The sequence below is a fragment of the Triticum urartu genome, chromosome 1, assembly GCF_003073215.2.
Source record: "Triticum urartu cultivar G1812 chromosome 1, Tu2.1, whole genome shotgun sequence".
Classification (NCBI taxonomy): domain Eukaryota; kingdom Viridiplantae; phylum Streptophyta; class Magnoliopsida; order Poales; family Poaceae; genus Triticum; species Triticum urartu.
In genome coordinates this window covers 62431847-62443051 of record NC_053022.1, presented here as the reverse complement: position 1 = coordinate 62443051, position 11205 = coordinate 62431847, and positions in this window count along the sequence as shown.

Below are 11205 nucleotides of genomic sequence, written 5' to 3'. Positions count from 1 at the left end.
TCTGGTAATGATGCCACATCACTTTGGTTACTTTTGATAAACTTGCGTTGATTCAAAACCGATTCAAATTCAAATTTAGAATAAAGTCAAATTATTATTTCTTCAAATGGTAAAACAAAAATGTTCGGTGGGATGCAAATTCACTAAGAACTTTTCATGAAAGAATTAACATTTTTCAAAATATAAAATTGTCCTTGGATATTAAAACAATGGACCAACAACACTTTTTTCCCATTTAAATATAAACTAAAGCTTAATAATTATTTTGAACCCCAACTTTTTGTGGCAGTGCAAAATTATACATAGTAATTATATGGAAAGGTGTTACATTTTATAAAAGTATTTTGATGCAAAAGGAACATACAAAATAGTAACTAAATAAATAAACAGAAAAGTAAATGGAAAATACTAGTAATAAAAGAATAGAAACCTAATCTACTGGGCCCCTTGGCCCATCTATGAAAACGGCCCAGGCCAACCCCCACTTGCCTCCCACCTCACGCTACAAGAGGCAGGGGTGCCTTGGCGGCCATCCGCCGGCGATGGCCTTGCGTGGCGGCCATCCACCTCCTGCCCTCGCCTATAAAGTCATCGCCTGACGTCCCCCAAACCCTAGATCGCCTCTCCTCCTTGCTCTCGCCCCTCTCCTCACTCGAAGCCGTCTCCCAAGCTCGGCCGCTGCCGCGCCATTGACGTTGTCGTGCTCCGGAGCCACCTCGCGCCGTCAGCTGCTGTCGAGGAACACCGCCGTCCATGACTACATCATCTACGCCTTCGGATTGACCCGGATCACCTCCGCATCGACGCCATCACCATCTTCTTCAACATTCGACCCCAAGCTCTGCCACCTCGGATCCGCGCTTCGGCAAGCCCCCGGCCCGTCCGAACTCGTCATCGGCCTCCCCGGGGTGAACCTCGCCGTTCCCCCTGTTGGGGAACGTAACAATTTCAAAAAAATTCCTACATACATGTAAGATCATGGTGATGCATAGCAACGAGAGGGGAGAGTGTTGTCTACGTACCCTCGTAGACCGAAAGCAGAAGCGTTAGCACAACGCGGTTGATGTAGTCGTACGTCTTCACGGCCCGACCGATCAAGCACCGAAACTACGACACCTCCGAGTTCTAGCACATGTTCAGCTCGATGACGATCCCCAGACTCCGATCCAGCAGAATGTCAGGGAAGAGTTCCGTCAACATGACGGTGTGGTGACGATCTTGATGTTCTACTATCGCAGGGCTTCGCCTAAGCACCATTACAATATTATCGAGGACTATGGTGGAGGGGGGGCACCGCACACGGCTAAGAGATCAATGATCAACTGTTGTGTCTATGGGGTGCCCCCTACCCCCGTATATAAAGGAGCAAGGGAGGGAGGCGGCCGGCCTAGGAGGAGGGCGCGCCAAGGGGGAGTCCTACTCCCACCGGGAGTAGGACTCCTCCTTCCCTTGTTGGAGTAGGAGAGAAGGAAAGAGGACAAGGAAAAGTGGGTTGCACCCCTTGTCCAATTCAGACCAGAGGGGGGGGCGCCTCCTTCCTTTTGGCCTCTCTCCTCTATTCCCGTATGGCCCAATAAGGCCCATATACTCCCCGGTGAATTCCCGTAACTCTCCGGTACTCCGAAAAATACCCGAATCACTCGGAACCTTTCCGATGTACGAATATAGTCGTTCAATATATCGATCTTTACGTCTCGACCATTTCGAGACTCCTCGTCATGTCCCCTATCTCATCCGGGACTCCGAACTCCTTCGGTACATCAAAACTCATAAACTCATAATATAACTGTCATCGAAACCTTAAGCGTGCGGACCCTACGGGTTCGAGAACTATGTAGACATGACCGAGACACGTCTCCGGTCAATAAGCAATAGCGGAACCTGGATGCTCATATTGGCTCCCACATATTCTACGAAGATCTTTATCGGTCAGACCGCATAACAACATACATTGTTCCCTTTGTCATCGGTATGTTACTTGCCCGAGATTTGATCGTCGGTATCTCAATACCTAGTTCAATCTCGTTACCGGCAAGTCTCTTTTACTCGTTCTGTAATACATCATCCCTCAACTAACTTATTAGTTGCAATGCTTGCAAGGCTTAAGTGATGTGCATTACCGAGAGGGCCCAGAGATACCTCTCCGACAATCGGAGTGACAAATCCTAATCTCGAAATACGCCAACCCAACAAGTACCTTCAGAGACACCTGTAGAGCACTTTTATAATCACCCAGTTACGTTGTGACGTTTGGTAGCACACAAAGTGTTCCTCCGGTAAACGGGAGTTGCATAATCTCATAGTCATAGGAACATGTATATGTTATGAAGAAAGCAATAGCAACAAATTAAACGGTCAAGTGCTAAGCTAATGGAATGGGTCAAGTCAATCACATCATTCTCCTAATGATGTGATCCCGTTAATCAAATGACAACTCATGTCTATGGCTAGGAAACATAACCATCTTCGATCAACGAGCTAGTTAAGTAGAGGCATACTAGTGACACTCTGTTTGTCTATGTATTCACACATGTATTATGTTTCCGGTTAATACAATTCTAGCATGAATAATAAACATTTATCATGAAATAAGGAAATAAATAATAACTTTATTATTGCCTCCAGGGCATATTTCCTTCAGTCTCCCACTTGCACTAGAGTCAATAATCTAGTTCACATCGCCATGTGATTTAACACCAATAGTTCACATCACCATGTGATTAACACCCATTGTTCACATCGTAATGTGACCAACACCCAAAGGTTTTACTAGTTTAAATAATCTAGCTAGTTCACATCGCTATGTGATTAACGCCCAAAGAGTACTAGGGTGTGATCATGTTTTGCTTGTGAGAGAAGTTTAGTCAACGGGTCTGCCACATACAGATCCGTAAGTATTTTGCAAATTTCTATGTCAACAATGCTCTGCACTAAGCTACTCTAGCTAATTGCTCCCACTTTCAATATGTATCCAGATTGAGACTTTGAGTCATCTGGATCCGTGTCAAAACTTGCATCGACGTAACCCTTTACGACGAACCTTTTGTCACCTCCATAATCGAGAAACATATCCTTATTCCACTAAGGATAATTTTGACCAATGTCCAGTGATCTACTCCTAGATCACTATTGTACTCCCTTGCCAAACTCAGGGCAGGGTATACAATAGGTCTGGTACACAGCATGGCATACTTTATAGAACCTATGGTTGAGGCATAGGGAATGACTTTCATTCTCTCTCTATCTTCTGCCGTGGTCGGGTTTTGAGTCTTACTCACCTTCACACCTTGTAACATAGGCAAGAACTCCTTCTTTGACTGTTCCATTTTGAACTACTTCAAAATCTTGTCAAGGTATGTACTCATTGAAAAACTTATCAAGCGTCTTGATCTATCTCTATAGATCTTGATGCTCAATATGTAAGCAGCTTCATCGAGGTCTTTCTTTGAAAAACTCGTTTCAAACATTCCTTTATGCTTTGCAGGATAATTCTACATTATCTCCGATCAACAATATGTTATTCACATATACTTATCAGAGATGCTGTAGTGCTCCCACTCACTTTCTTGTAAATACAGGCTTCACCGCAAGTCTGTATAAAACTATATGCTTTGATCAACTTATCAAAGCATATATTCCAACTCCGAGATGCTTGCACCAGTCCATAGATGGATCGCTAGAGCTTGCATATTTTGTTAGCACCTTTAGGATTGACAAAACCTTCTGGTTGCATCATATACAACTCTTCTTTAATAAATCCATTAAGGAATGCAGTTTTGTTTATCCATTCACCAGATGACAATTGCTAACATGATTCGGACAGACTTAAGCATAGATACGAGTGAGAAACTCTCATCGTAGTCAATACCTTGAATTGTTGAAAACATGTTTGCGACAATTCTAGCTTTGTAGATAGTAACACTACTATCAGCGTCTGTCTTCCTCTTGAAGATCCATTTAATCTCAATGGCTTGCCGATCAATGGGCAAGTCAACCAAAGTCCACACTTTGTTCTCATACATGGATCCCATCTCAGATTTTATGGCCTCAAGCCATTTCGCGGAATCTGGGCTCAGCATCGCTTCCTCATATATAGTTCATAGGCTCGTCATGGTCAAGTAACATGACCTCCAGAACAGGATTACCGTACCACTCTGGTGCGGATCTCACTCTGGTTTACCTACAAGGTTTGGTAGTAACTTGATCTGAAGTTTACATGATCATCATCATTAGCTTCACTAATTGGTGTAGTAGTCACAGGAACAGATTTCTGTGATGAACTACTTTCCAATAAGGGAGCAGGTACAGTTACCTCATCAAGTTCTACTTTCCTCCCACTCACTTCTTTCGGGAGAAACTCCTTCTCTAGAAAGGATCCATTCTCAGCAACGAATATCTTGCCTTCGGATCTGTGATAGAAGGTGTACCCAACATTTTTCTTTTTGGGTATCCTATGAAGACGCACTTCTCCGATTTGGGTTTGAGCTTATCAGGTTGAAACGTTTTCACATAAGCATTGCAACCTAAAACTTTTAAGAAACGACAACTTAGGTTTCTTACCAAACCATAGTTCATACGGTGTCGTCTCAACGGATTTAGATGGTGCCCTATTTAACGTGAATGTAGCTGTCTCTAATGCATAACCCCAAATCGATAGCGGTAAATCAGTAAGAGACGTCATAGATCGCACCATATCTAATAAAGCACGGTTACGATGTTCTGACACACCATTACACTGTGGTGTTCCAGGTGGCGTGAGTAGTGAAACTATTGCACATTGTTTTAACTGAAGGCCAAACTCGTAACTCAAATATTTTACTTCTGCGATCATATCGTAGAAACTTTTATTTTGTTACGATGATTCTCCACTTCACTCTGAAATTCTTTGAACTTTTCAAATGTTTCAGATTTGTGTTTCATCAAGTAGATATACTCATATCTACTCAAATCATCTGTGAAGATAAGAAAATAATGATACCTGCCGCGAGCCTCAATATTCATCGGACCACATACATCAGTATGTATGATTTCCAACAAATCTGTTGCTCACTCCATTGTTCCGGAGAACGGAGTCTTAGTCATCTTGCCCATGAGGCATGGTTCGCAAGAATCAACTGATTCATAATCAAGTGATTCCAAAATCCCATCAACATGGATTTTCTTCATGCGCTTTACACCAATATAACCTAACCGGCAGTGCCACAAATAAGTTGCACTATCATTATTAACTTTGGATCTTTTGGCTTCAATATTATAAAAATGTGTATCACCACGATGGAGATCCAACAAACCATTTTCATTGGGTGTATGACCATAGAAGGTTTTATTCATGTAAACAGAACAACAATTATTCTCTAACTTACATGAATAACCGTATTGCAATAAACATGATCAAATCATATTGATGCTCAACGCAAACACCAAATAACACTTATTTAGGTTCCACACTAATCCCAAAAGTATAGGGAGTGTGCGATGATGATCATATCAATCTTGGAACTACTTCCAACACACATCGTCACTTCACCCTTAACTAGTCTCTGTTCATTCTGCAACTCCCGTTTCGAGTTACTACTCTTATCAACTGAACTAGTATCAAATACCGAGGGGTTGCTACAAACACTAGTAATATACACATCAATAATTTGTATATCAAATATACCTTTGTTCACTTTGCCATCCTTCTTATCCGTCAATTACTTGGGGTAGTTCCGCTTGCAGTGACCATTCCCTTTGCAGTAGAAGCACTCAGTTTCAGGCTTAGGTCCAGACTTGGGTTTTTTCACTTGAGCAGCAACTTGCTTGCTGTTCTTCTTGTAGTTCCCCTTTCTTCCCTTTGTCCCTTTACTTGAAACTAGTGATTTTGTTGACCATCAACACTTGATGCTTTTCTTGATTTCTACCTTCGTCGATTTCAGCATCACGAAGAGCTTGGGAATCATTTCCGTTATCCCATGCATATTATAATTCATCACGAAGTTCTACTAACTTGGTGATGGTGACTAGAGAATTCTGTCAATCACTATTTTATCTGGAAGATTAACTCCCACTTGATTCAAGCGATTGTAGTACCCAGACAATCTGAGCACATGCTCACTACTTGAGCTATTCTCCTCCATCTTTTAGCTATAGAACTTGTTGGAGACTTCATATCTCTCAACTCGGGTATTTACTTCAAATATTAACTTCAACTCCTTGAACATCTCATATGGTCCATGACGTTCAAAACGTCTTTGAAATCCTGATTCTAAGTTGTTAAGCATGGTGCACTAAACTATCAAGTAGTATCATATTGAGCTAGCCAAACATTCATAACGTCTGCATCTGCTCCTGCAATAGGTCAGTCACCTAGCGGTGCATCAAAGACATAATTCTTCTGTGCAGCAATGAGGATAAACCTCAGATCACGGACCCAGTCCGGATCATTGCTACTATCATCTTTCAACTTAGTTTTCTCTAGGAACACATATAAAACATAGGGAAGCAATAACGCGAGCTATTGATCTACAACATAGATATGCAAATACTATCAGGACTAAGTTCATGATAAATTAAAGTTCAATTAATCATATTACTTAAGAACTCCCACTTAGAAAGTCATCCCTCTAATCTTCTAAGTGATTACATGATCCAGATCAACTAAACCATAATCGATCATCACGTGAAATGGAGTAGTTTTCAATGGTGAACATCACTATGTTGATCATATCTACTATATGATTCACGCTCGACCTTTCGGTCTCAGTGTTCCGAGGCCATATCTGCATATGCTAGGCTCGTCAAGTTTAACCTGAGTATTCTGCGTGTGCAAAACTGGCTTGCACCCGTTGTAGATGGACGTAGAGCTTATCAGACCCGATCATCACGTGGTGTCTGGGCACGACAAACTTTGGCAACGGTGCATACTCAGGGAGAACACTTTTATCTTGAAATTTAGTGAGAGATCATCTTATAATGCTACCGTCAATCGAAGCAAGATAAGATGCGTAAAAGATAAACATCACATGTAATCAATATAAGTGATATGATATGGCCATCATCATCTTGTGCTTGTGATCTCCATCTCTGAAGCAACGTCATGATCACCATCGTCACCAGCGCGACACCTTGATCTCCATCGTAGCATCGTTGTCGTCTCGCCAATCCTATGCTTCCACGACTATCGCTACCGCTTAGTGATAAAGTAAAGCATTACAGCGCAATTGCATTGCATACAATAAAGCGACAACCATATGGCTCCTGCCAGTTGCCGATAACTCAGTTACAAAACATGATCATCTCATACAATAAAATTTAGCATCATGTCTTGACCATATAACATCACAACATGCCCTGCAAAAACAAGTTAGATGTCCTCTACTTTGTTGTTGCAAGTTTTACGTGGCTGCTACGGGTTTAGCAAGAACCGTTCTTACCTACGCATCAAAACCACAATGATAGTTTTTCAAGTTGGTGCTGTTTTAACCTTCACATGGACCGGGCATAGCCACACTCGGTTCAACTAAAGTTGGAGAAACTAACACCCACCAGCCACCTGTGTGCAAAGCAAGTCGGTAGAACCAGTCTCGCGTAAGCGTACGCGTAATGTCGGTCCGGGCCGCTTCATCCAACAATAACGCCGAACCAAAGTATGACATGCTGGTAAGCAGTATTACTTATATCGCCCACAACTCACTTGTGTTCTACTCGTGCACAACATCAACACATAAAACCTAGGCTCGGATGCCACTCTTGGGGAACGTAGCAATTTCAAAAAAATTCCTACGCACACGCAAGATCATGGTGATGCATAGCAACGAGAGGGGAGAGTGTTATCTACGTACCCTCGTAGACCGAAAGCGGAAGCATTAGCACAACGCGGTTGATGTAGTCGTACGTCTTCACGGCCGACCGATCAAGCACCGAAACTACGACACCTCCGAGTTCTAGCAGACGTTTAGCTCAATGACGATCCCCGGACTCCGATCCAGCAGAATGTCGGGGAAGAGTTCCATCAGCACGACGGTGTGGTGACGATCTTGATGTTCTACTGTCGCAGGGCTTCGCCTAAGCACCACTACAATATTATCGAGGACTATGGTGGAGGGGGGCACCGCACACGGCTAAGAGATCAATGATCAATTGTTGTGTCTATGGGGTGCCCCTGCCCCCGTATATAAAGGAGCAAGGGAGGGAGGCGGCTGGCCTAGGAGGAGGGCACGCCAAGGGGGGAGTCCTTCTCCCACCGGGAGTAGGACTCCTCCTTCCCTTGTTGGAGTAGGAGAGAAGGAAAGATGGGGAGAGGAACAAGGAAAAGTGGGATGCACCCCTTGTCGCCTCCTTCCTTTTGGCCTCTCTCCTCTATTCCTGTATGGCCCAGTAAGGCCCATATACTCCCCGGCGAATTCCCGTAACTCTCCGGTACTCCAAAAAATACCCGAATCACTCGGAACCTTTCCGATGTCCGAATATAGTCGTCCAATATATCGATCTTTACGTCTCGACCATTTCGAGACTCCTCGTCATGTCCCCGATCTCATCCGGGACTCCGAACTCCTTCGGTACATCAAAACTCATAAACTCATAATATAACTGTCATCAAAACCTTAAGCGTGCGGACCCTACGGGTTCGAGAACTATGTAGACATGACCGAGACACGTCTCCGGTCAATAACCAATAGCGGAACCTGGATGCTCATATTGGCTCCCACATATTCTACGAAGATCTTTATCGGTCAGGCCGCATAACAACATACATTGTTCTCTTTGTCATCGGTATGTTACTTGACCAAGATTCGATCGTCGGTATCTCAGTACCTAGTTCAATCTCGTTACCGGCAAGTCTCTTTTACTCGTTCCGTAATACATCATCCCGCAACTAACTTATTAGTTGCAATGCTTGCAAGGCTTAAGTGATGTGCATTACCGAGAGGGCCCAGAGATACCTCACCTACAATCGGAGTGACAAATCCTAATCTCGAAATACGCCAACCCAACAAGTACCTTTGGAGACACCTGTAGAGCACCTTTATAATCACCCAGTTACATTGTGACGTTTGGTAGCACACAAAGTGTTCCTCCGGTAAACGGGAGTTGCATAATCTCATAGTCATAGGAACATGTATAAGTTATGAAGAAAGCAATAGCAACAAACTAAACGATCAAGTGCTAAGCTAATGGAATGGGTCAAGTCAATCACATCATTCTCCTAATGATGTGATCCCGTTAATCAAATGACAACTCATGTCTATGGCTAGGAAACATAACCATCTTCGATCAACGAGCTAGTCAAGTAGAGGCATACTAGTGACACTCTGTTTGTCTATGTATTCACACATGTATTATGTTTCCGGTTAATACAATTCTAGCATGAATAATAAACATTTATCATGAAATAAGGAAATAAATAATAACTTTATTATTGCCTCTAGGGCATATTTCCTTCACCCGCACGTTTCCCCTATTTCCCTTAATTCCTCGTTGCTGCAATCGCCGCCCCGACCTCACGTTGACGCGGCCGAACTCCCGCTCACCGTGTTCGTCGCGCCCCCTTCCCGTGTGCAGCTCGTGCCCGTCCCCGCTCCTCCTCGCCGGAAGTGTCCACCTCAGCCCTGCGGCCCCGGCTCTACTTCCCCGGCATGCTGGAGTCGGCCCGCCGTTCCCCTCGCGCCGCCAGCCCCCCTGCTAGCCGTTGCTGCTGCCTACTCTTCCGGCTACCCCGCTCGGCGCCTGAGGCCATGCCTCCCCGCTCATGCCATGCCGGCCTCACAGCTACTTACTCTGCCGGCTGCGCGCATAGCTCCGCGTGCCCGCTTGCTGCAGACCATGCTTGCCGCTTTCCCTTGTGTCGTCCATGACACGTTGGAACCTGGCCTAGCCCGTGTCGGCCGCCACCGTCCCGCTCATCGCGCGCCGCGCTTGCCTGGCAGTAGCTAGCTAGCTTTTGCGCTACTTGGATTAAATCCTATGAAAATCGCAAAATGCTTTGTTCTGTTAATAGGGAACAGAAGTAACCCCTAGCTATGTGTTCCGTGTGTGTGCGTATGTGTTTTCTGTGTGTGTGGCCGGCCGTGACTAATTTCCGGCCATGTCCAGTTAGTTTAGGATTAATTAGTAGTTAGGTTATCTACTAGTAGATGACATGTGGGACTCCCCCTTGATTAAATTAGTGAGTTGTTTTATTAACATTTGAGACAATGGCATATGGGACCAGCCTACACTATTCATCCTTTGACTATTCAATCTTTGACTAGGTCAACCCACCCCACTGGCCCCACTAGCATACTCTTAGGCTAGAGTAACACTAGGAGACAAAAGTAATTACTGTTATAATTTCGAATTAAATTAAATCCAGTAATTTCTAGAAAGTGAATTAAAACTTTAAAAATTAATCTAAAATAATCTTTAGCTCGGATGAAAATAATTTATATATGAAAGTTGCTCAGAACGACGAGACGAATCCGAATACGTAGTCCGTTCGTTCACCACATGTCCCTAGCATAGCAAACCAGCAACTTTCCCCTTCCAGTACGTCTGTTCGAAAACGCGAAATACCGAGAATACTTACCCGGATGTTTCCCCCTTCGTCGGTATCGCCTACTACTGCCTTAGGTCACCTCTAGCATCGTGTATTGCCATATTATGCTTTGTGTTACTTTGATTGCTCTATTATGTATTTTTGTTCCCCCTCCATTATTTCTTTCTGATAGACCTCGAGATAGCCGCCGATACCCACGTGATCGACTACATCGACGGCGACCCCTCCTTCTTGCCAGAGCAACCAGGCAAGCCCCCACTTGATCAACCCGATATCGCCTATTCTGCTCTCTACTGCATGCATTAGAGTAGTGTAGCATGTTACTGTTTCCGCTTAATCCTATTTTGTTGCATAGCCTATCATTGTTGCTACAGTTGTTGATACCTTACCTATAATCCTAAATGCTTAGTATAGGATGCTAGTTTATCATTAGTGGCCCTAAAATCTTGCCCGTCTGCCATGCTATACTATCGGGCCGTGATCACTTGGGAGGTGATCACGGGTATATTCTTATACATAATATGTGATACATGTGGTGACCAAAGTCGGGTCGGCTCGTAGAGTACCCGTAAGTGATTCCGATGAGGGGGCTCAAAGGACAGGTGGTTCCATCCCGGTAAAGGTGGGCCTGGGTTCTCGACGGCCGTCGGCTGTTACTTTGTGGCGGAGCGACATGGCAGGTTGAGACC